The sequence below is a fragment of the Danio aesculapii genome, chromosome 20, assembly GCF_903798145.1.
Source record: "Danio aesculapii chromosome 20, fDanAes4.1, whole genome shotgun sequence".
Taxonomy (NCBI): Eukaryota; Metazoa; Chordata; class Actinopteri; order Cypriniformes; family Danionidae; genus Danio; species Danio aesculapii.
Genome location: NC_079454.1, coordinates 16,804,090 through 16,830,433, shown reverse-complemented (window position 1 = coordinate 16,830,433; position 26,344 = coordinate 16,804,090). Strand labels below are relative to the sequence as shown.

At 40.8% G+C, this 26,344-nt stretch overlaps 1 pseudogene; it reads right to left on the bottom strand.

The window, feature by feature from the left end:
* Positions 1-19,810: 19,810 nt before the first annotated feature.
* LOC130247954 (protein NYNRIN-like) lies at positions 19,811-21,290 on the bottom strand (annotated as a pseudogene).
* Between the last annotated feature and the right edge of the window lie 5,054 nt (positions 21,291-26,344).

Genomic DNA, 26,344 nt, shown 5'->3' with positions numbered 1-26,344 from the left:
CAATATGTTAGGGATATCGATAGGTTAGTGTGTTGCATTTAGAAGATATAAACCAGATACAAACATTTAAAGCTTGCAGTTTGTCACTGAATGAATTTACTTTTTTTTTCACGTCATATCATATTTTTTTATATCATAATTCAGTTTCTCATCAAATCTTGACCAATCAAATGCTCTCTAGTATCTATACTCTCAGAAAAAGATATCTTTGTAAAAGTTGTACATTATATGGTAGAAAAAAGACATCTTATGATACTGTTCTGTACTTTTTATGGGAAAACTGAAATGAAGGTACACAATTCTTCACCTTGGAATTATAAGGTTCTATCTGCATTCTGAATGATTTTGAGATATTGAGCTTCAAAGTTTTTGCATTCTCTAGCAAACAGTACATGTGTAACATTTGTTTTTTAAATAAAAAGTCTTAAAATGTAAACAACTTACAAAAAACATCCCATAATGTAAATAAGTTTAATAAGAATATGTCAATAACTCAATTTTAACAAAAATGTCAGATAGAACCTTATAATTTCTAAGGTGACGAATTGTTCTCTCCTTTATTACAATGCCTATGAAAATAAAAATGAAAGGCAAAGTTATTTTATGAATACTTTCTATATTAAAACAAGAATCCTCTTTAAAAAGTATATGTTTAAAGAAACTCAAAAACATTAATTATTAAGTTATATAATACAATATTACAAAACAACAGGTAAAACATAAAACTATAGGTATTGTAAACTAAACATTTAAGGCATTTAAAAATTTTTGACACTGTTAAGGTACAAAATTTCTTCAGGGTGTCCGCAGAGTCTTAAAAAATATTAAAAGTTGATGAATCAATTTAGAGAAATTTAAGGCCCTTAAAAAGTATTTACATGTCATTTTACAAGGTATTCAATTCTGTATGATTTTTGATTATACAGCATATAGATGTGTGCTAAAGTTTGCCGGAATTTAATCTGCCAGTACTGGGGATGCAGTGTAGTTTATGAAATCGATAAAATCCTGCTAGATTTGATGTCACACTGCTTTCTTTACTGCAGTAACCAGTGCAACAATGTTATTCCTGCTTGATTAGCGTTTTATTCAGTATATCAACAATGTATTAGTTTCGGATTTGGTTACTTACAACAATCAGTATTTAGTAAAAATGTAACTTAAAATGTGGCCAATGTTACCGTTTGTAACCTAAAGTGGTGATGAGGTCTTAAAATGTATGGAAAGAGTCTTAAAAAAGGTTTTAAAAGTTATTGAATTTCACTCTCTGATTTCTGTTTATACCCTGGTCTTGTCACTGTAGTGGTGCCTTCATGGATCAAGGTACAGTATTGTGTCTGCAGGTTTTTAAAGCCAAAGGTACATTTTGGTTCCCCATGGTACAAATCATGTCCTTAAAGGTACAAACTACAATGGCACAAATTTGTTTCTTTGTCTTAAGGTACATTTCTGTTCCAGAAAAAGGTACTGCCACAGTAACAAGTACCTTCTTTGGTACAACATTGTACCATTTTTCTGAGAGTGTAACATGCCCCTCCCCATCAAGAGGCTTTTGCTTTTCATTTGTTGTGCTTAAGCTCAACCACACTCACTGGCAAAGCTTTGATAAAACAAAATGCTACTGGCTGTTTAAAAGGGGGAGGAGGTCCCTTATGTCAAACCCTCTCTTCATGGTTCAGTTGAGATCACATCAAACATCGAATAAAAATGCACTTATAAAAGCACTTCTTTACAGGACCTTTAATGAACCTGTTTTTAAATTCAATCTAGGTATTTCTAAAAATGATGTTTGTATGTGTATTTAGCATACTTTTTTATTGAAAGTATTAACTTAAAGACTTTCACAATACCCATTTTGACTTCCTCTTCCTCCTGAATCATACACAGCTTCAATTATCATGAAAAAATCAGATTTTCATCTTTGTATATTTACTCCACTTATTAAAAAAAAAAAAAACAACATTCGGATGAAACAAAAAAGGCAGAATAATCTGTAAAACACTGATTTGACTTCCTCCAAGTGATGTCACTTTCCTTGGCAGAAAACTTGAAGCGTGCCATTTATTCATCTCTCATTAGTTTGTACAAAATGTGTGGGATAAACCAATAGTACATTATTTGTTTTTAATTATTTGTCAACTCTGTTATTGTGATATTTTTAGTGAATTTCCCATTCACAAAAAATTATGAAAATGTCTCAAATTTAATTTTGGACATGCCATGACATGCAGGTATCTTGTTTGAGGTTAGCATCATGAGCTAAAGCACAAAATTGTGGAAAATGTCAATTCTGTTATTGTGAACTCTGTTTGGGTTTTGAACATGTAACACTAAGTTAAAGAATAAGTTAATGAATAATTAGAAAGAAATAATTAGAAATAATTAGTACCATATTCAAATTTTGTTGCATTTTATGTTATTTCACATTAGTAATGGATTCAGTTTACTGTAAATTATGTTTGTTATATTTCAATCCATTTAAGGAAAACTAATGGAACATGTTTGAAATGTTCCCACAATTCTAGAGTATAGGTTTATTTTTAATCATAAACCTAAAGTTTTTCAAGTTGAGAAAAATTTAATGTATAAAAATAACACTTTGTTGTCTCCAGAATATCTCTGTAAAATTTCAGCTCAAAATACCTATCAGTAGGCACACACGGAATCTGCGCGCACAAAATTCTGCAGATTTTCCGCAGATTTCTGCAGATTTTTAGCCCATCATTATTTACAAGAGTAAATGTGTGTAAATCTATATTTATTCAGTTTTTAAATTATTTACAGTAATATTATTGACTAATATGAAAATGTTCATCTGATTTATGTACAATGCAGTTTGTACAGTAATATTTTCTGTATTTTTGTATAGATTTTATATGAGAGACTTTGTTTACCAAATAAAGTGGATCTAATTGGATTTGCATTTTAAACATTAAATAAAAGTTAAAAAGGTATTACTTTTTATTTCATACATTAAGGTTTTAGTTATGATACCCCCAAAATCATTCCACAGAAATCCACAGATTTTTACCAAAATTCTTTGCAGAAATAGAAAAAAAACCTCCACAGATTCCGTCTGGCTCTACCTATCAGATATTATATAATGTAGAATCTGCCCATTTTGGTGTCTAAGGACAACGTAGCTGTTTTTGTAGCCTCTTGCTTTAAATGCAAATGAAATTTTTCCCCCCGCCCACCGCTCCGACGTACATGTCTGCTTCTCATGCCTTATGTCAGATAAACAGCCATCAATAATAGAGACAGACACTAGTCAAAAATACCCAGTAAGTTTATTTGATGTATTTGTGGTGAAGTCTATTCAAGCCTTTCTGAAATGAGTCAAACAAATGCTGTTTGCAGTACCCTTACACACACACATGCACGCACGCACACACATACATACCCACACACACACACACATATAAATAAACACACACATGCACACACACCACAAATACACACACACACACACACACACACACACACACACACAAGCGTTTACTGACACCATGCGGCTGTGGTGATTATATCAGTTAAGAATTACATATCAATTTCACTGTCTTTATTACACACTTATTACACACATGTACTAAGGCCTGCACACGCACACACTCTCATACGGCAAATACACACACACACACACGCACACACACACACACACACACACAAGCGTTTACTGACACCATGCGGCTGTGGTGATTATATCAGTTAAGAATTACATATCAATTTCACTGTCTTTATTACAAACATGTTTTAAAAAGGTTTTAAACTTTAAAATTAATTATTGAGTTGCAGCTGATTACAGAGAGCTGTAACATATGTTTTAATTCCAGTTTCTTTGCAAAAAATGATCTGTGGACATGTGTATACATGTTATTATGGAGACATGGCACCTGTCAGTCAATTCGATGGGTGGAGAAAACCACACTCCCACGTCACGCTGTGGTGAGCCTCAAAATCACTGGAATTTGGGTCCTATTTTAACGTCAGTAAATTGTAAAAAAGAGACTTTTTGTGTTTATATCACTCCAATATGACTGTTGACACAGTATACCTAAACAAAGTTCTGTCCAAACAGCTTCCAAAAGTTGATTTTCAACTTAAATAGAGTATTCTATATTGCAGTTATCATTCCCAGACTGATTAAAAGTCATGACCATTTTGTTTCCTGATTTTAGTTCTGGTAAATTTTAACATGACATACATCAGTCTTCACTCCACTTCAATTTCTTATATTTGTGCATCTTTTATTTCTTCTTCATTTGACCTTCTCTTCTTATATAACTGAACAGCTAATTCTTTACACAGCCTCTTTAGAACCCTGTTCTTGAAGCTCCAGCCGTTTTACAAAAAAGCTTATCTTGTGAGTTTCAAGGTTATGGGGCATTCAGAAATTAATTGAGAATGTATTGCAATTCCTGAGAGAGCAAACCAAACTCTAAGTCAAACTGGAATTTTATATTAGACAATTTATATCTAGTAAAATAAGGTATAAAAATATGAAAACAATAATATTAATAGTTTAATGTATGTAAAGTTTTAACTCAAAATTCCCATGAGATAATTTTTTATAGCCTCCAGAACAGGGGCAATATTAGGATTTCATTTTAGGGGGGCTCAGCTCCTTATAAGGTAAAATAAAATGTATATATATATATATATATATATATATATATATATATATATATATATATATATATAGAGAGAGAGAGAGAGAGAGAGAGAGAGAGAGAGAGAGAGAGAGAGAGAGAGAGAGAGAGAGAGAGAGAGCCTAATATTACATTTATAAGTAGTAATTTAATAGAAATACACTTAAAAATGTTTGTTATGTTTGTTTAATATTGGTTGTATACCATCCACTGTATTACATAGACAGGCACAGCCATTTAAGTTCTGAATAAGCCAAATAGGCTAAACCCACTGTAGTAAAATCCACTTTCTATATTCAAGTGCATTTGTTTTTTTCCATGTATTAAATAAATAAACTGCCACTTTTCTAATTAAATGACATAATTATAAATATATATATTTTTAAACTTACAGGCTAATTCACATATTTCACGATCTGAATTATAATAATAGATAAGAAGTATTTTTTTAATACCAGACAGCACTTGATGTTTCTATCTGTCAGTGACTCATTGACAGTTAAAACGAGTACATTCTCTAAGTGCTTCTGTCACTGTTTAATCCTTTCTATGCAAGAGTGTATGGTATATAGTATATGCCACACAAACTGTAAAGTGTTTATTACTGGTAGTTCATTTTGAAATAAAATTAGCGAAATGTTCGTTAAGAGTTAAATTTTTTGCTGGAGGAAACAGCTGTGCCGAATTCTGCCGAATCAAATTTAAAGGGGACTGAGGCGATAATTTAGTGTACAGTTTATGAGCTAATCGCAAAAGTTTTAGGGGGGCTAAGTAGAAATATAGGGGGGTTACAGCCCTCCTAAAATAGGCCTAGCAACGCCCATGCTCCAGAATATGCCCATTTTGGTGTCTGAGTATAGTGTATAGCTGTTTTTGTAGCATGTGGCTTTAAATGCAAATGAGCTGCTTTTCGCCACTCATTGTTCTCCCCGCCCACTGTTCTCCCCGCTCACTGTTCCCACGTGCTTGTCTGCTTCTCATCATGCATTACGTCAGATAAACAGCAGTCAGTGATAGAGACACGGATGAAACTGAAATACAGCTCATTAGTCAAAAATACCAAGTATGTTTATTTCATGTATTTATGGTGGAATTCATTTAAACCTTTCTGAAACGATGAATCTCACACAAATGTCATTTGCAGTACACACACATACACATGGAGACGGAGAGCCATAGAGCCAGGGTGACATCGAGGTCCTGAAGGGCCGAGGTGGAGCAGACAGCTCACCTGAGCAGTGGAGCCAGAGTGACAGAAGACCAAGGCATAGCTGGAGGGAGGGAGAAGCTCAACGTAGCCCACAGGTCGGAGAGACGAAGCACAGCCAAAGGAGTGGAGTCCCGAGGTGTAGGGGCGACGACTGACCAAGGCAGAGTCGGAGGGACAAGGGAGCCTGGCGGAGCTGACGGTCCAAGGAGGAGACGAGGGATGAGTGAGCCAATGCAGAGCCGGCAGCTCGGAGGGCCGAGGGGGAGTCTGCAGCTGAGGGTGCTGATCTCCCTTAGCAGCTTGAGGGTGAGCTGAGGGGCTAGCTACCAGTAGAGGAATTGGAGCTGGCTGACTGGCTGGAGACTCTATCAAATGCGGAGAAGGAGAGGGTGGGTTGGGTGGGTGCTGCTCAAGACCCTGGGGCTTATCTTTTTAGGAAACAAGGGGACAAGGAGGCTGTCTGGAAACAGTTTGCATAGAGAAACATCTTTGCTGTCTGGGAACAGCAGAAGGGGCTTGACCTCGCTCCTGAAGTCTATGAGCAACACCCCAGTGTCCAGCAGCTGCTCATCCTTAGCAGGGGGGGTGGGTTGGGGGCGTGGAACCCTCGTTCAGATCCTTTATCTCCACCATTACTCCCACATTGGGCGATGTTGCTGGCTCTCGCACCTGATCAGATGGTTCCGTGAGCTCCTCCTCCACGATGGTATTCTGCTCTGTCGTTCTCGTTGGCGATGGCTCGAGCACCGCGGGTGGCTCTCCATCTGCGGTGGGCTCTGGCAAGCGCTCCCTGCAGATCGGTGGTGTTGGGCTGGTCACTGGGTCAGGAGTGGCACTTACGAGGTTCTCCTCCTCTCAGCAGGTGAACGCAGATCTGTTCCTCGCCATTTTTTGCCTTTATTTTTTTTAACCTGCTTTCTGGAACCATTCTTCACCGGACTCAAACCCGTCAACTCCTCTTTATGTCTCAAGTCCGCCCACAAACATGGCAAGCCACTGGGCAAACTGGTAACAGCAGAAAAGCCGTCTACATGGAGGTAAGTGGTCAGCTGCTAGCACAAAAAGAAACAGAAGCCGTCAGTGGTGTCATACTGCCTCGTAGCATTCGCTTTCAAGACCAAATGCAGCCATAAGTACCTCTGGCTACATAATTCGTGCTCTACAAAAATGTATACAGGGGTACCTTTCACAATGAGCTGTGTTGGAGAGAACACAACACTTGTATCCCAGTGGTCACGATCACCAGTTTTGTTGGTTTATACCATGTAACATTACGAAATAATTTCCTGGATTAGTCTCTCCATGTTTGACCCTTGCTTCATCCTCTTGTTTATGTTGTCTGCCTCCTGCATCGACCATTTGCTTGTGACCTGACTACACTTCCAGATTTCCTTGTATGTACCTGTTTGCTCCTGTGTTTGACCATTGTCTGTTTTACGACTCTGAATAAAGCTGCATGTGGATCTTCTCTCCATTGTCACCTGATTCTCCCCTTTGGTTACACCAGTACTACATACTGCTACACATACTGGTTTTATAACAAAAAGTAAAGGATATTAGCTAAATGAAAAATAAACAATCCAACTAGGGAAACAGAAAATTCAAAAGATAATGAAAGAGTAAAAATTTTGTTAAAATCTTCATTCATTTACTTTTGGCTTAGTCCCCATTATTCATCAGGGGTCACCACAGCGGAATGAACCGCCAACTTATCCAGCATATCAATATTTTTTTCCACATCTTTCGAGTGCCTTGGACTGATTTTTGCAATTTATCCAGCAGATGTTTTACACAGCGGATGCCCTTCCAGCTGCAATACACCCATACACTCTCACATACACATCCTACTAATTCAGTTCATTCAATTCACCTATAGCACATGTCTTTGGACTGTGGGGGAACCACAGCACCCAGAGGAAACCCACGTGAACAAGGGGAGAACATACAAGCTTCACACAGAAATGCCAACTGACCCAACAGGGACTCAAACTAGCAAACTTCTTGCTGTGAGGCGACAGTGGTAACCACTGAATCACTGTGTTGCCATTGTTAAAATATAAGGAAATGAAACACATTCTACATACTAGTAGTAGTATGTAGAATTCAAAGAAGAGACTCACAGAACCGTAAAGATTTTTACATTCTCTTGAATTCTTGGGAACGGGGTGGGAGGGTGGGGGTTGGGCTTGGGGTGTGTAGGACTCAAATGGTCCATTGCATGTTCAAAAATTGATGGAGATCTGAGTTGAAAATGCGCAGGAGAGATCAGTTCAGCCCCCTCACCTATTATGCCCTCCTTCAGGCTTTTTATACTGTTTTCGCACACTATCTAACCCCAACCCTATTTGACTTAAATGGTGTTGTCTTGACAGTTTGACCATTCAGCAACCAGATATTCCTCTTCCTGGTATCTGTCATCTTCTCTTAACAGTTCACCTTTTAAGGCAGATGTTTCAGAGCACGTACACAGAGCTCATACGTCCTGTCATTCTCAGACCTTTCATCATTTTCTATGCACCCACACTCGATAACAGGATGGGCTGTTCTCTGCAACCTGCAATACTTCCCTATACTTGTGCACATAATATAGCAGTTAACCCTTTAAAGCAAAAGCCTTCATGACTGCATTTATTAGTAAATATTTAGCAAAATCTAACAATAAAAAATGCTATCCTTCAATCCCTCTCTTGGCCTCTGAAAGAGGCCACACCACTTTAATAAACACTTAAAAAAAATCTCAGAATTCTTGGTCCAATATGTCCAGATGAGCTTGGGTCGAAAACCTCTGTGAGGAAAGACACCCAAGCAGCCCCCTAGTTGGCGTATGGGCAGCCACCACATGTTCACCTGACACATCATATCAGACTACTAGAAAGAAAACTACTTAAAACGTAATAATAATAAAAAATAACATTCCCTACAAACCAGTGTGCTCAGGCTGGACTGGGCCGAAAACTCCTGTGGGGAAAGTCACCCAGTCGATCCCCTAATTGACGTTTGGGCAACCACAACATGTCAGCTGAGTCAATCACACTGAAATTATCTAGACTACAAACATTTCAATAATCAAAATTTAAATCTTAACACCTTTTCAAACAGCAAATTTCTCAAACATCAATATCTAGAAAACATATAACTTGTGACGAATCAGCATTTGCAAAGAAGCACAGTTATTGGGAAAAAAACAACATTTATAAGTCATATTCCTCCTCCTCTTATTCCTCATCATTATTTCCAGAAGATACCAGTAGAGGCATTGTGTAAGGGGTGGAGCTCCATCTTTCTTTTCAATTGCTGCTATTATCACCCTGTTACACAATGTTCTGATACACGGGATGCAACAGCATCCACAGGTCACTATTATGGCCACAAATGTAGCTATAGAGATCAAAATTGATGTAAACATAGTTTTATATTTTCCAAACACACCGGTCAGCCAATCATCAAATGGGTTATTTACACCAGAGTGTTCTGCTATTGTTTTTGAGATGGTTTTTAATCCTTCTAAAGCCCTTGTCACCGATCCATCTAGGAGTGCAGCAAAAAATCTTGGAAAATGGCACAGGTCCTGCCCTTTCCCGCCAATAGAATGTCTAGTGCTATTCTATTTTGTATTGCCAGTAATGAGGTTGTGGCCAATTGTTCTGATAATCCTTCTACGGTGTCTCGTGTCAGATTTGCCAATCTCATCACATTATAGTGCACATAATTTATTCTATCCACATTTTTACTTGGGGTGACAGGGAATAGGGCTGAAATTATTGGGATATTCTCGAACCCGGCAGCAATTTGGTCTACTAGTTTTGTATTCATCAGGGACTCCTCTCGTGACCCCTATTGAATCTATATAGGTTGGGGAATTTGTGGTCAAGTCAAACGTTGCGTCCCTTTTTCTTCTCCCAGCTATACTTTCACCCCTTCCCTCTCATCTCTTGCCAATCAGTGTTACTGGTGCTGCCAACCTAACCATTGCACATATACCTTCCGTAGTTTTCCCTTTTATTCTTACAAACAATCTTTCCCTCCACAGTAATAATATAGTCCTCCCCGAGCCCAAGGTCCTATTATATCCCCTGCATTGTTGATAATCTGTTTGCACCACAAAGGGTTAATATGCTTTCTCTAGTATATCCTCTGGGGTTAATTTGGTATAGTCCATTCTATTACAACCCTTCAACCTCTAATTTCCCTACTATGATCTCTGATTGGGGTCCTATAGTCGTTGTCTTGTTTCTATCTATTACATTGACCCTGTCTAAAAACTCAACTTCTATGATTCCCAGGGGGTCAGTTCCTGATATCTCAACTGTTTTTCCCAGCATTATGGGTCTCATCTAGGGGTATCTTGTCCACTCCCTTATGGACATAGTTATAGGGTTCTGATTAGGACTATAATCCCTTTGTATTTTCAGTTTTCTCCACTCGTTTTTAAAATTCCCTAACCATGTTGGGTTTGGCGTCCATTTCCCTGTGTACCCCACTACTTGATCCCACCCTCTACACCACTTATGATCTGCCTTACCCATCGTGTTACACCATGCATTCATAGTCTGATCAAAACAAACATATACGTCATAACCTCGCCACGAACTATTGTGTCCCCCACAATCAATTACCTGACATAGATCAAATTCAATTCAATTCACTTTTATTTGTATAGTGCTTATACAATGTAGATTGTGTCAAAGCAGCTTCACATAAAAAGTCATAGTAAATAGGAACAGTGTAGTTCAGTTTGTAGTGTTTAAGTTCAGTTCAGTTTAGCTCAGTTCAGTGTGGTTTAATAATCACTACTGACAGTCCAAATATTGAAGAGCAAATCCAACGATGCGCAGCTTTATAGATCCTGAACCATGCAAGCCAGAGGCGACAGCGGAGAGGGAAAAAAACTTCACTAATGGCGGAAGTGAAGAAAAAAACCTTGAGAGAAACCAGGCTCAGTTGGGGACGATCATTTTAATTTCTCCGCTGGCCAAACGTCTCGTGCAGAGCTGCAGTCTCAGTGGCGGAGGCTGGAAGCTGGCCTCAGCGAAGACTCGTCTGTCTCTGAAGCGTCACAGGAATCAGTCTCATGTTCTCCACTCCTCCATGACCATCACAGTAGCTGCTCAGGATACGGCCTGGTCCAGGATATGGGAACCTTGGGATCATCTCGTCGTTGGTCTTGGATCGAATCAGTGACTCTGCATAGTCTGAGGGCCTCGGGAAGAGTATCCCTAAGTGGAAATGGAGAATAAAGAAGATAATTAGCGTAGCTGCTGTTCATAGTGTATATCAACAAGATGCAGAACCTGTGTGGAAGCCCGCTAAGTGGTGCACTAAGTGTATGCTTTACTAAACAGATAGGTCTTTAATCTAGTTTTGAATTGGGAGAGTGTGTCTGAGCCTCGGACGTTATCAGGAAGGCTATTCCAGAGTTTAGGAGCTATAAATGAGAAGGCTCGACCTCCTTTACTCGACTTTGCTATTCTAGGTATTACCAGAAGCCCTAAGTTTTGAGACCTTAAAGAGCGAGTTGGATTGTAGCGAGACAGAAGATTGGTTAGATAAACAGGAGCTAGATTATTTAAAGCTTTATATGTAAGAAGCAATATTTTAAATTCAATACGAATCTTAACAGGCAGCCAGTATAAGGAGGATAAAATTGGGGTGATGTGATCAAATTTTCTAGACCTGGTAAGAACTCTGGCAGCTGCATTTTGTACTAATTGAAGTTTGTTAATAGAGGATGCTGGGCAGCCAGCAAACAGTGCATTACAGTAGTCCAGCCTAGAAGTCATAAAAGCATGGACTAGCTTTTCTGCATCTGAGATGGATAGCATACTTCGTAACTTAGCGATATTTCTCAGATGAAAGAAAGCAGTTTTTGTGACATGGGATATATGATTTTTAAAAGTTAAATTGCTGTCTAATATGACACCCAGATCTTTTATAGTAGAGCTAACGCTAACTTTGTATCCCTCTAATTGTAGGTCGAGTTGTGAGATCTGCTGTGTACAGGATTTAGGCCCAATAAGTAATAATTCTGTTTTGTCTGAGTTTAAGAGAAGATAATTGTTGGTCATCCAGTCTTTAACATCTTTAATACACTCAGTTAGCTTGGACAGTTTAGACGTCTCGTCAGGTTTAGTTGAAATATATAATTGTGTATCATCTGCATAGCAGTGAAAGCTGATCCCATGTCTTGTAATAATGTCTCCCAGGGGTAGCATGTATATTGTAAACAGCAAAGGGCCTAAAACTGATCCTTGAGGCACCCCGTATTTTACTGGGTTGACTTGTGAAGGCTGTCCATTAATATTCACAAACTGGTAACGGTCAGCTAAGTATGACTTAAACCATTGTAGGGCATGTCCCTGGACACCTGTAGACTTTAAGCGATTAATAAGGATACCATGGTCAATGGTGTCAAATGCCACACTAAGATCGAGTAGAACTAATAGCGAGATGCACCCTTGGTCAGCAGCTAAGAGTAAATCGTTGGTTATTTTCACTAATGCAGTTTCTGTACTGTGATGAGCTCTGAAACCTGACTGAAACACTTCAAAAACATTGTTCGTCTCCAGAAAGGAGCATAATTGAGCAGAAACAACTTTTTCTAGTAGTTTAGATATAAATGGAAGATTTGAAATAGGCCTATAATTAGCTAAGTTTCTTGGGTCCAGTTGTGATTTCTTAATAATAGGTTTAATAACAGCTAACTTGTAAGGATTTGGAACATGGCCTAAAGATAAAGAAGAGTTGAGAAGCACGTTAGCACCGAGAGCAACACCGAGTAAGTACATTTAGACCTGTTTTCAGTTGCTGTGTTTGGTTCGAGAACACTTAGACTTGTTTCAGCTGGTTGTGTATTGGTTGTTGGACATTTAAAATTGTTTTCAGCTATCTGTGTTTAGTACTAGCAAGCTTTAGCCACTGTTTCCTTTGTTTACTGTAAGAGCTTGTGTGCCGAGCGGGAGGTTTTTCGCGCCCCCGCCGCTGCAATTTTCGCGTGTTTTTTAACTTCGAGGCGTGTCCAGCTGAACTCAATTAACAAAGCGCTCGGGGGTGTATATAAAGCGACTAGTATCACCGCGGCAGCGGTCGCGGCAGCCTCGTGTGAAGCCCGCCTCGTGTGAAGACCGACGAGTGTAAAGACCATCGACTCTACCTGCGCAACTCTAAGACCGACGAGTGTAAAGACCATCGACTCTACCTGCGCGACTCTAAGACCGACGAGTGTAAAGACCATCGACTCTACCTGCGCGACTCCACCGAGCAAAGACACCAACAAAGCACTTGAGTACTTCTTACTTTATTTTTTTTCCTTTTCTCTGCACTCATTATTGTTTTCCTTGCACTTTATTATGTGTTTACTAATTCCTGTTGTTACTAATACTCGCAGAGCACGGGAGGTACGCTGCAGGCGCAACCCTCACAACCTTCGATCAATTCATGTATCCTCTATTTCACAACTCTCTCTCTCTGTGGGCCTCTGGAATTGTCAGTCTGCTGTTAACAAAGCAGATTTTATTACCTCCATAGCCACTCATTCTGACTTTAGTCTCATGGCTCTAACTGAAACCTGGTTGAGACCGGAGGACACTGCTACACATGCAGCTCTTTCTACTAATTTCTCTCTTTCCCACACTCCTCGTCAGACAGGGAGAGGGGGTGGGACTGGACTACTGATTTCCAAAGAATGGAAATTCACTCAGAGACCGTCCCTGCCAAAAATCAGCTATTTGAATTCCATGCAGTCACCATTATCCACCCCTTTCGCATAAATGTGGTTGTCATCTACCGCCCACCGGGTACATTAGGTCACTTCTTAGATGAACTGGATGTTCTTCTCTCATCTTTTTCTGATTATGACACTCCCTTGTTGGTGCTAGGTGACTTCAACATCCACATTGAAAGACCTCAAGCTGCTGACTTCCAGACTCTGCTTGCATCTTTCGACCTCAAAAGAGCACCTACTTCTGCTACTCACAAATCAGGTAATCAACTAGACCTTATTTACACTCGACATTGCCTCGCTGATCAAACACTAGTAACTCCACTACAAACATCGAATCATTTCCTCTCTCTCAACATCCACATTACTCCTGAGCCGCCACACACTCCAACTCTAGTTGCCTTTCGCAGAAACCTACGCTCTCTCTCACCCAATAGACTATCCACCATTGTTTCTAACTCTCTTCCTCCATCTTGCAAACTCTCTGCACTTGATACGAACAGTGCCACTGATACACTCTGCTCCACGCTAACATCATGTCTAGACAGACTATGCCCTCTTACATCCAGACCAACCCGGGCCAATCCTCCTGCACCCTGGCTCTCTGATGTTCTCCATGAGCATCGCTCAAAACTCCGGGCTGCTGAGAGAAGTTGGCGAAAAACTAAAAATCCTGAACAGCTCATAGCATACCAAACTCTTCTGTCTTCTTTCTCGACTGAGGTTACTTCTGCAAAGCAGACATACTTCCGTCAGAAAGTCAACAGTGCCACCAATCCTCGCTTGCTTTTTAAAACATTTTCCTCCCTCCTCTATCCTCCTCCTCCACCCGCATCCTCCACACTCACTACTGATGACTTTGCTACATTCTTTTGCACCAAAACTGCAAAAATCAGTGCTCAATTTGCTGCACCTACAACAAACACGCAAGATACACCACCAACACCACACACACTCACCTCTTTCTCCCAGCTCTCTGAGTCTGAGGTGTCCAATCTCGTGCTATCAAGCCATGCAACCACCTGTCCGCTAGATCCCATTCCCTCTCATCTCCTGCAAGCCATTTCTCCTGCAGTCATACCAACACTGACTCACATAATTAACACATCTCTTGACTCTGGTCTATTCCCTACTTCATTTAAGCAGGCTAGGGTAACCCCTCTGCTAAAGAAACCCAACCGGGATCAAACGCTACTTGAAAACTACCGACCGGTATCCCTGCTTCCATTCATGGCCAAGATTTTGGAGAAATTGTTGTTCAATCAAGTCCTAGACTTTCTTACTCAAAACAACCTCATGGACAACAAGCAATCTGGCTTTAAGAAAGGCCACTCAACTGAGACTGCCCTGCTCTCGGTCGTGGAGGATCTCAGACTGGCTAAAGCAGACTCTAAATCATCTGTCCTCATCTTGCTGGATTTATCAGCTGCTTTTGACACTGTAAACCACCAGATCCTGCTATCTACGCTTGAGTCACTGGGCTTCGCAGGCACTGTTATTCAATGGTTCAGTTCTTACCTCTCGGACAGGTCATTCAGGGTGTCGTGGAGGGGAGAGGTGTCCAACCTACAGCATCTAAACACTGGGGTACCTCAGGGCTCTGTGCTTCGGCCACTTCTCTTCTCTATCTACACGGCATCTTTAGGAACAGTCATCCAGAAACATGGTTTTTCCTACCACTGCTATGCTGATGATACCCAGCTATACCTCTCTTTTCACCCTGATGATCCCTCAGTTCCAGCTCGCATTTCAGCCTGCCTGTCAGACATTTCACTCTGGATGAAAGATCATCATCTCCAGCTTAACCTCATGAAAACGGAAATGCTTGAAGTTTCTGCCAACCCGACTCTTCACCATAACTTTTCAATCCAGATGAATGGAGCAACCATCACTGCATCCAAAATGGTAAAAAGCCTTGGAGTTACGATTGATGACCAACTGAACTTCTCTGACCACATTTCTAGAACTGCTCGATCTTGCAGATTCGCACTCTACAACATCAGAAAGGTCCGACCCTTCCTATCTGAACATACTGCTCAACTCATTGTTCAAGCTCTTGTCCTCTCCAAACCGTACTATTGCAACTCTCTGCTAGCCGGGCTACCAGCTAGTTCTATCAAACCTCTTCAGCTGCTTCAGAACGCAGCAGCACGAGTGGTCTTTGATGAACCCAAAAGAGCACATGTCACTCTGCTACTCACCCGTTTGCACTGGCTGCCAATTGCTGCCCGCATCAAATTCAAAGCTCTGATGTTTGCTTACAAAGTGACCTCTAGCTGTGCTCCTTCGTATCTGCTCTCACTTCTGCAGATATATGTGCCCTCCAGAAACTTGCGTTCTGTGAATGAACGTCGCCTCGTTGTTCCATCCCAAAGAGGGAAGAAATCACTTTCCCGAACTCTCACATTCAATCTGCCCAGTTGGTGGAATGAACTCCCTAACTACATCAGAACAGCAGAGTCACTTGCTGTCTTCAAGAAACGACTAAAAACGCAACTGTTTAGTCTCCACTTTCCTTCCTAATCTGCAACTGCCTCTCTGGCTATACCACTGTGCCCTCTCTCTCTCTCTCTCTCTCTCTCAAAAAAAATAAAATAAAATAAAAAATTTTTCTACTAATGTTTTGCTTCTTAGACTTTTACACACCTGAAACTTGTCTATAGCGCTTGTTCACTGCTGCTCTTATAGTTGTGTAAATTGCTTCCTTGTCCTCATTTGTAAGTCGCTTTGGATAAAAGCGTCTGCTAAATGACTAAATGTAAATGTAAATGTAAATGATAACGTTAAGAAGAGGTTCTCCTATAACAGGTAGCAATTCTTTCAGTAATTTTGTTGGAATTGGGTCCAATATACACGTAGCTGGTTTAGAGCTATTTATAATTTTATCTAGCTCTTCCTGTTCTATGATTTTAAAGCACTGTAGGTTATTTAGATTCAGTGGCGTGTTTACTGGATCTGAAGTATAAGGCGGTGCATAAAGTTTAATATCTCCTATTTTCTGTCTAAAGCCTTCTATTTTATCACTGAAAAAATTCATGAAGTCATCACTACTAATTTGCGGTGGAACGTTTTCTTCCAAAGATGACCGATTATTTGTCAATTTAGCAATGGTGTTAAATAGGAATCTAGGATTGTTATGATTATTTTCTATCAGTTTGCGGAGGTGCTCAGCCCTGGCAGATTTTAAAGCCCTCCTATAGCTGGACATACTGTCTTTGTACGCAGTTCTAAAGACTTCTAAATTAGTTTTCCATTTACGTTTCAGGGCACGGGTTGCTGTTTTGAGAGCGCGAGTATGACTATTATACCATGGTGTAGTTTTATTCTCTCTAGCCTTTTTTAGTTTGATGGGTGCCACAGTATTTAGAGTGCTAGAAAAAATGGCATCCATACTGCTGGTTACTACATCAAGGTCATTTGCGTTTACGGGTGCATTTCGAAGTAGAGAAAGATCAGGTAAGTTATTTATAAATTCATCTTTAGTGGATGGAACAATAGTTCTACTAGGGCGATAAATCGGAGCGGATCTGCTAATTTCAGGTAAACACAACTTATATAGTAAGAGGTAGTAGTCTGTAATATCATCACTTTGTGGTATATTGTCTACATCAATGACCTCAATTCCATAAGACAGAATTAGATCTAGTGTATGCTTTAGGCGATGGGTTGGACCAATAACATTTTGCTTTATCCCTAGTGAAAGTAGTAGGTCCATAAACGCGAGCCTTAATGTGTCGTTAGCGTCATCTATGTGGATATTAAAGTCTCCTACAATTAGTATGTTATCTGTTTTAACTAGTAAGTCAGAGATAAAATCAGAAAATTCTTTTAGAAAATTGACATAGGGTCCTGGTGGTCTATATATGGTGATTAGAGCGAGAGATAACATAGGTTTTTGCATAGTGTTTGGAAGGACAACATTAAGCGCTAATACTTCAAAGAAGCTAAACATAAGTCCGTTTCTCTGATTAACATTAAGAATATCACTAAAGATTGACGCAACTCCACCACCAACCAGTTTGACGAGCCTCATGTTTATATAGGAATCCTGGAGGAGTTGCTTCATTTAGACTAATATAGTCATTTTGTTTCAGCCAGGTTTCAGTGAGACAGAGTGCATTAAGATTGTTATCTGTTATTATTTCATTTATAAGTGCTTTAGGTGCTAGTGACCTGATGTTTAGGAGACCAAGCTTCATGAAATTTGTATTTTCACTTTTTAGTGGTTTTTCTGGTTTAATTCCTAATAGATTATTTCTGGAGCACACAGCACGTTTGTTTCTTGATCTAATATTGCGAGGAACAGACACAGTCTCTATGGGGTTAGCTAGGTATGCATTATTGTTATTGATGTGGGATGAATAGGAGTCTGTATGGCTAAATTGTGAATTTTGTGAATTTTTACTTACTAGTCAGATAGAGCGAAGTATTCTGGAGATGCTGTCCGACAGGAGTTCAGCTCCAGCTCGACTGGGGTGCAGCCCGTCAGCGCGGAAAAGCCTAGGACGCTCCCAGAAAAGATTGGGAGAAAAGTCTACTGAACCTTTCATTTCCTCTGCGGTAGGTAGGAAGCGGTCCAGAAACGATGATCTGCGTGGCGGGCGAGGTGCGTCGAACCGTCTCGATCAGGCTCCTGAAGTCCTTCTTCAGGATCTCCATCTGCCGGAGCCCGGTGTCGTTCCTCCCCACGTGGAGGACGACGGCACTGAGGCTCTCAGCAGCGCTCAGGATAGTAGGTATCTGTGCAGAAATATTCTTAACTCGGGCACCAGGGAAGCAGAAAGTGCGTACTTTGTTACCTTTGGAGGAAGCGGAGCGGACGTGGCGCACGATTGAGTCGCCAATGATGGCCACATCGCGACCTGTCTCGCGGAGAGGGGCGAAGCGGTTCTCCGTGGGGATCTCGAACACCGGAGGAGGAGACGTTCTGCCCCGGGACCTGGTAAGCACCTTACGCGGCTGCACCCAGGGGCCGTGGTAGCCAGGTGTCGGCGTGAACGACACCTGGGTGAACCGCGTCCTCGGTGCGCTGGGCCTGGACAGAGAAGCACACGGGGTTGAGGAAGCAGGAAAATTGTCATTGTATCGAACAGTTACCTCAGACGAGCGAGTACGGGTTAAGAGCATAGCCCTGAGGCCCTCTCGCTTCGTCTCCAGCGAGCGAATCTGGGACTCCACTGCTTCCAGCTCCAGCGCCTCCATCGATGCTTCTCCTGCACTCAAGGACAGACACGCAAGCGACATTGTACAAGGTGAAGAGCAAAGCCAGTAAGTGAGAAAATAAGTGAATGAAAGTGTAAGATGAAATGTGTAAGATGTTGTCTCTCCCTTTACATATTCTATGGACAGCCCTCCATAATACTTGGAACATCTGTTTTCTTCCCCTAGGGATCTTTTTACTCTGGTTGGTTTTACAGTTAGGGTTTCATTCCTATTCTGACTTTTTCCCACTCCTAGAATTGTCCCCACTATTATCAGTGTTAATATCCCCACTATCCCCAGTAGTTTCCAGTTTTCCCACAACTTGACCCTCATGTTTTATTGATGCTGGTTTTCCTTTTTATTCAATTCAGGTCCTCCCTTTATCTTATTTTTCACAGCGTTATTGTGTTAACAGCAAGTAATATATAATCAATATCAAAGCTACAATAAAAAATAGCAAGCACAGTAAACTTATTCTAACGTATAAACTGAAATGGTTATATTCTGACCTTTAAATGTCCTTTCAATAATGTGGAGAACTCTATAAAATTCCAACTTGTCCAAACCACACCCCAGCCGGGGTATTGACAAATACCCAATTGATCTGGTGATGTGTCACACCACGTTCTCATGCAGATTAGACTGCTCTCAAAGTCCTCATATGTGGGTAGGTCTCTAGCGAGTGTTTTTGTGATCAGGTGGAAAACTATTATGTCTGCCTCGTGAGTTATAGCACAGTCACCTTTTGTTCTCCTCTGGGCCTTTACCTTGTCAACTGCACTGACACAATGGGCTACAGCTTCTCCTTTAGGGGCTGTGAATAAATCCCTAGTTTTGTGGACTAACTGCAAAGTTTGTAGGTTACTTTGTGATGGATGAAATTTTTCCGTGTGTATGTGTTTGTGTGTCACCTCCTTTTGTGGTACCCTCACTCCCTTCTGCATCTCCTGTGGTATACTCCCTCTCTTGGACCTGCGAAGCAAGGTCCACTCTGGTGTCCTCCAATAATCTGGATGGTGGGTCCGTTGGACATTACTTAATTGGAGCATACCAGCGAGGCTCTTTCCATTTACGGCTGTAGATTCTCAATCTCACCCAGTCCCAAGTTCGGTCAGGTAGGGGGGCTGGATATTCGTGTCCCCTAAAATCAGTTGGTAACATTTTGTCAAAAGATTCAATTAGAGCAGTCAATTTGTCATAGTAAATTTTGTGCGATAACGGTTGTACTGGTTCCAATTGTAGTGGGGTCAGTGGGCCAGGAAATTGGCGACCAGTCAACAGTTCAAAGGGCGTGTATCCTGTTGCCCTACTCACAGAGCTCCTTACTGACATCAAGGCCAGTGGAAGAACAGCCAACCATGTCAATTTAGTCTGAAAAACAAATTGGCTAAAATCTGTGCACAATGTTAGATTCAACCGCTCAAACTTACCTTGTGACTGTGGGTGATAGACTGCCCCGAATTGGTGTACTAAACCCAATGCCTTTTCCACATCAGCCAGATGTTCATTTTTAAAGTGTGAGCCGTTGTCAGATCTGACCCGGCTTGGAAAACCATGACGTTGGATGTAATGGTTTATCAGACATTTAATGACAGCAGTGCTGTCTTCCTTGCCCACCGGGAAGGCCTCTGGCCATCCAGTATACGCATCAATTTAAACAAGTAAGTATCGTTTACCATTTACCTTTTCAATCATGTCAGTGAAATCAATTTTAACTTCATCCCCAGGGCCATTTGCCAATGGGAATGATCACTGAGATGGTTTCATAGTTGGTTTGACATTGTGCAGATGTCACATGTCCTTATGTACCCAGAAATTAGGTGTGGCATAAAAGGATGCCACCATGATTGCAATGCTCATGACATTTGCTTATCACCACAGTGTGCATGTGTGGGCTTCTTTCAACACGCTTGAGACTAGTGGCGCTGGGAGCAAAGCTCTACCATCAGGTGCTGTCCAAAGGCCATCATCGTGTCTGATTGCCCCTTTGTTTTTCCACACAGACTTTTCTTCAGGAGCAGCCATGTCTTGCTTCTCAGATAAGGATTCTCTTAAGAATTCTGGTAGGAGGGATGTCACGTCTGGCTCAGATGTGACCACAAACTGACCCTGTAGGTAGCCTTAGGCACGTTTTGCCGCCAAGTCTGCTGCTTCATTCCCTTTTAATATTAGGTCAGTTCCTTGAGAATGACCAGTGCACTTGATAATAGCCACTTTGTTTGGCAACATTATGGCTTCAGAGAGTTCTCTTGCTTCTTTCTCATGAGTAATAGGCCGGCCAGAAGAAGTTGTGAATCCACATCTGATCCACACAGGCAGCTCCACGTGGGCTGTGGACACTGCATATGCAGAATCAGAGTAGATGTTGACAGCCTGTCCTGAGTGTCTCAATGCATTGATTAGGGCCAATAGTTCTGCTTTTTGTGCAGATTGTTTGCCAATTAGGGGCTCCAGATTGTATAGTGACCAATTGATCATTCTGTAATTTAACCACAGCAAAGCCTGCTTTCATAGTTCCATCATCTGCCCTGTGGCAGCTACCATCTGTAAACAGTGTGATTAGGTTGTCTGTTTCAGGAAGTGGGGAGGCATTCAGGCCCTCTCTAGCAACTGCTAATCTGTTGCTTAGACGTCTGTTTTTAGCTAACTTCCTTTTCTCAAGCTACAGTTTCTAAATTCTTTTTTTCAGCTTTAGCAACTCACTTCCTTCTTAGTCCGCTCTCTCTACTGCTTTGTCTATGAAATCTACTGCATTCCTTTTCCATTTAGTATCATCACTGCCTGGTACCTCAGGAGACTCCTTGTAACACTGCTGCCCTGAAAATTCTATTAGTAACAGCGTTAGACATTTGGTTTTCATCGCATGCTTCTTCTCAGTCTTTGAAAGTATCTATTTATGTATGCTGCTCCTTTTTTACCATCCCAATGTTTAAATTTCATGTTCTCTATTGACCACTAACTGCTTTGACTGCTGGCTTATAGTTGGGTTTTAGTTGGGTTTTGGAGTGATCTTGGTATAGTCTCTGTATGGTGGGGCAGTGGGGGTCGCTATCTGATCAGTCTTAGTCTCAGCCTCAGCTTCCTGTTTTTTACTCAGTTTAGCTTCAGCTTCTTTGCTGTTCACCTCCCTTTTCTTTGGTTTCAACACAGTTGCTGCAAGTGTCACTCTAGACCATCTTAAATTGCATCTAACTGTTTTTCTTTCTTTGCATGGGCTCACTTGTGTAACAGCCTTACTTCCTCTTTTCTGTGTCTTAAAACAGCTTCCTGTGCTCTTTTATTCCCACTTTCTGAAACAGAGACCCCTTTTTGTACATACAATCAATACTATAATGTTCAATCATTTCGAGCGTACATTCTCCCAGTTCTTTTATCCGTTTTTCCCATCTTTTTTGATCAGTTTGTGCTAATTAGATATCTACCATTTTATCCCATTGTTGTCTTAAAGGAGGACAATCATATTCCTCACATTCTCTATCAAATTCCCATTCCATTTTATTTATTGTGTTATTTTATCCCTACACTCTCCCTATTTCTCAATTCACTAAACCTGCTATCCTTGAGAAATGTCTTGAAGATATCAAGTCCTCGTCAAGACCAGAGGGATCTTCAAGTTTTTTGCCTTCTCAGGAAAAAGGACTTCTCCGTTAGATAGATGTAGGCCTTTTACATACACTATCTATCCTGATTGTTGAAGAGTCAATTGTCTTCCTCAAGACAAAATTTCTTCAACTAGTTTTGCCTTTTTAGGGAAAAGGACTTCTCTTTAGACTCTAAAAGTCTACCCTAAGTGCCTCCTTAGAGAAAAGGACTTCCCCTAGATCCTAGTGATCCACTCTAATTCTCTTTATTCTTTCTCTCACAACTTATTCATCTATATTCATTCACAATTTTCAGGTAAGTAGTTTAATTTACGTATTTTATAATTTCTTGCATGTCAAAATATCATCAAATACATGAACACTATATTTACTGATGCCAAAAACCGTTCATTTAGAATATTCAATAGCAGAATTTAAGTAAAAGGTTTCTGCTTACCTTTGTATAGAGAGGCCTCTCTGGTTTTGGCATCAGAAACAATCGTCCATCTATTTAACAATCTCCAGTCAATCACGTCGGGGTCACCAATTGTAGGACTCAAATGGTCCATTGCATGTTCAAAAATTGACGGAGATCTGAGTTGAAAATTAAGAAGTTTTATTTTGAATGCAAGAAGTTAGAGAATACAAGTTCTACGCAGGAGAGATGTAACCTCAGTTCAGCCCCCTTACCTATTATGCCCTCCTTTAGGCTTTTTATACTGTTTTCGCACACTATCTAACTCCAACCCTATTTGACTTAAATGGTGTTGTCTTGACAGTTTGACCATTCAGCAACCAGATATTCCTCTTCCTGGTATCTGTCATCTTCTCTTAACAGTTCACCTTTTAAGGCAGATGTTTCAGAGCACGTACACCGAGGTCATACGTCCTGTCATTCTCAGACCTTTCATCATTTTCAATGCACCCACACTCGAAAACAGGATGGGCTGTTCTCTGCAACCTGCAATACTTCCCTATGCTTGTGCACATAATATAGCAGTTAACCCTGTAAAGCAAAAGCCTTCATGACTGCATTTATTAGTAAATGTTTAGCAAGATCTAAAAATACTATCCTTCAGGTGACACGGTGACACTCACAGCATAAAGGTAGCTGGGTCAGTTGTCATTTCTGTGTGGAGTTTGCATGTTCTCCCCGTGTTTGCGTGGGTTTTTGCAGTTCAAATCGGATCCGAACTTTCCACAAATGGAGATGATCGGGACTCCACGCAGCTCCCAGACTACTCTCCATTGGAAATGAATGACTTCCAGTCTGTTGCTTGTCGTTTGCAGTGGAAAGGCAGTTTAGGCCAAAGGAAAAGGAATGAATGAATGAATGTATTCTTGGAAAAGATCATTCCTGAGCAATGTATGTGACTCCATTCTTCATATAATGCCTAGTTCACACTACAGGATTTTAAACATTGGCAGATCGCTGTGCTGTTCACACTACATGACTTGATTTTGTGTCTTTTAATCTCTGTGGTGTTCACACTATGCGGCACTACGTAAATGATCCACAAAAGGGGGGTTACACACTACAAGATCTGACAACAACTCAGCTCAGTCAAGCTACCAAGCCACAGCCAATGAAATGTTGAGGGAGGAGTTGTCAGAGAAACTGAACACTGCTTGTGTGCTGATGACATCACTGACAGCGTTTCAAGCTTTCAAGGAAGCATTTAAAAACATCGTCAATCAGCTGATGCATCAGCGGATCAATCGCTCATCTGCAAAGTTCGAGTGGATTGATACACAGAGAGTTATTTTTTAAATTACAAAACAGTAAAGAACTGAGCATTTCTACCTTTAATTACCATATTGGTCTAAATGACTGCATGCATGTCTGCTACTTTTTGCTATGACTGTAAATATGCGTGCCTTTTTGCCTAGCAACTTCCTGCGAACATAAACATAACTTTCTGATTTTTTTTCTGAAATTTACTTCAGATATATCTTTCAAAACAGCATATTCTGTGCAGGGAAATAGCTCCTGTTTGAAAATGAAAATTAAAGCGAGGCCCAGAGTGTCTTCTAGTATCGTAACTACATATTTATAGGTTGTATTACCAAAAATATATAATATTTTTAGGGTAATGGTGTCATCAAATATGATGAAAGACATTCAAAGGTTAATTTTAATATCTCAATAGAAGCTTTGAATGTAAATATGATGTGACAATATGACGTTTTATATGAGAACGGTCAGAATGAGCTGTTTGGTAATTGTATGGTAAACAGTTACAGAATTTTAGTTCCCCTGTTAATATAGCCTACTCTCGTGTCCGTGTTAGCCATAGACTGTAAAATATGGTGTTAACGCAGAATGAAGCGAGTGCATCGATGCTTATTCTGGCCAATTACAGACATTTCTGTTGATCTTCTGAGCACACAGGCATTCAGCTCAAGCTGATATGCTCTCTCATTGGCTGCAGCTCGTCGCTACATCTGACCGCACGTGGGGTCGAGTCGGCCGACTGCTCTGGAATATTCAGCATGCTAGATATTGGATATCCGTCTGCGAGGTGTCGGCGACGCTTCAGCGAGCCTCTTTGATGCGTTGTTCAGTATTTCACACATAAAAACTGGCGAGCACCGAGCACCCGCAGATTTCTTTCCGATCACAGCCCAATCTGTCGGCAAGCTCGTTAACTTCCAAATCGGGCTCAAATCAGGCTTAAAATCCTGTAGTGTGAACTAGGCTTAAGAGGCATTTTGAAGGTGTTATTTATACAACTACTTGTACATTTATACAAAGTATTAAATACATGGCTGTTGTACATTAGTTCCTTGTGCTTGTGTAATTCCAAAGTTTTGATTTGTTTGTATGTTTGGATTGTTTGGGTTTTACCAAAATCTCATTCTGAAAATGTCCACCTATATACATTTCTGGAGATGGCAAATTATGTAGCCAGAGGAATGTATGGTTGCATTTCATTCTTAAAACAAATGCTACAAGGCTGTTCCTTTTCACCTCTTACCTCCGTGTGGACAGCTTTACCCCTGTTACCAGTTTGTCCTGTGGCTTTTACAGAGGATTTGAGATGCAGAGCGAAGTTGACCGTGATGACAGGGTTCGACTCTGGCAAAGAATGGTTCCAACAAGCGGGTAAGACAAAAACAAAAAGCCAAAAAATAAAATAAACATGTAAATAACAGGGTGAGAATGTGGTAAAATCTGAAAACATGGTAAAAATCAGGCTGCCATGAGGGCTTTTCTTTTTCTGGATTGTTTTTGAAAACACTGTCAGTTGGGTTTAGGGAAGTGGGTGGGCGCTGGTCAAGTGGTGCTTTTACGGTAGTACGGTGTACAGTACGGTACGTACGCTATACGGTAGCCTCGCTGCGCGTGTTTGGAGTTTAGACTCGCAATTTACATTTTTATTATAAAATACCTCCTCATTCGCTAAATATTTGTCTCTCCTACTTAGGGTGAACAATCCCTTAACACACTTATACAAACAAATCTACTTTCAAATGTTCTGTCTCTCGAGCATCCGCCTGTTGTTTGTAGCTTTAGCCTGCTAGCACCGCTGGTCTGCTAAAGCTACCGACCTCTTTCATTCACTTATTTTCTCACTTACTGGCTTTGCTCTTCCCCCTGTACAATGTCGCTTGTGTGTCTGTCCTTGAGTGCAGGAGAAGCATCGATGGAGGCGTTGGAGCTGGAGTTGGAAGCAGTGGAGTCCCAGATTCGCTCCTTCGAGACAAAGCGAACGCGGCTCCGGGAACAACGTGCTTTGCTCGATGTACCCCGTACTCGCTCGTCTGAGGTAAGTGTACAATACAATCACAATACTCCATCATCCTCAATCCCGCGTGTTTCTCTGTCCAGGCCCAGCGCACCGAGGGCGCAGCTCTCCCAGGCATCGTTAACGCCGACACCCGGCTATCATGGCCCCTGGGTGCAGCCGTGTAAGGTGCTTGCCGGGTCCCGAGGCAGAACATCTCCTCCAGTGCTCGAGATCCCCACGGAGAACCGCTTTGC